Below are 909 nucleotides of genomic sequence, written 5' to 3'. Positions count from 1 at the left end.
CCGGAACTTTGCATTCCGATGCCGATATAGGACTCATGAAGGAATTTATCTGGCGGGGCCGGGACTGAAACCGGTACTTTGTGTTCAGCCGGAGCAATATATTTTATCGAGTCAGTGCTAAAGATAAGGCATGGCGGGCACAAAATATTATGCATTGTAATGAAAGAGGGAGAAAGGGAACCTTTTATTCGGGGGATACTGAATCCATTTCTGTTTGATCATTATCCGCATCTGGTTTTGGATACACAAAGCAAAAGTTACAGCCTCAACGGAATCCTTTGTGTAGCGGCTGCTGTATATAAAGATCAGTGTACACTAAACTGAATGCCCGCTCATCGCCAGAGCCAACAATGAGCGGGCGATTAGTTTAGTGGATCCTGATCTTTATGTACAGCGGATCCTGTTTTAATCTTTTTGTCTGCTCTATTCTTTTTGCATCGCGTGCACTCAATCAAATGCGGTAATGAAACAATCGGTATTGAGTTCCGCATACACCAGACAAAAGGTCTACTTTCTTCTGAACATCTTGCTGAACAAAAAGTATTTCATTGGCTTGATTTCATCTTTGGCATTGACTCGACGAAAATTACCGCGCCTGCTGGTCATAAAGTGCCGTATTGAATTCCGGCCTTGCCAAACAAACCCTTCTGTGGATCCTATACCGGCTTCGGAACGCAAAGTTCCGGAATGACTACAGTATCCTGTTCGGCATAAGCTGCTTTTATTCTCTACCAGGCACTATGTTTTATTAATCTGAGCTCCTTCACCCAATACCGGTCACAAACCCGAACACAAAGAATCGGTTGACATTCAGGGCAGGCTCAATATTATATACATGCATCTCGAAACCCAACCCTATGCCATTATTTTTAGTATTCCGTTCCGTTTCCTGTTTGGGGTGTCCGGAAA

The sequence above is a fragment of the Stereum hirsutum genome (assembly GCF_000264905.1).
Source record: "Stereum hirsutum FP-91666 SS1 unplaced genomic scaffold STEHIscaffold_4, whole genome shotgun sequence".
In the NCBI taxonomy this organism is placed as follows: domain Eukaryota; kingdom Fungi; phylum Basidiomycota; class Agaricomycetes; order Russulales; family Stereaceae; genus Stereum; species Stereum hirsutum.
Note: the sequence above shows the minus strand (reverse complement) of the source record.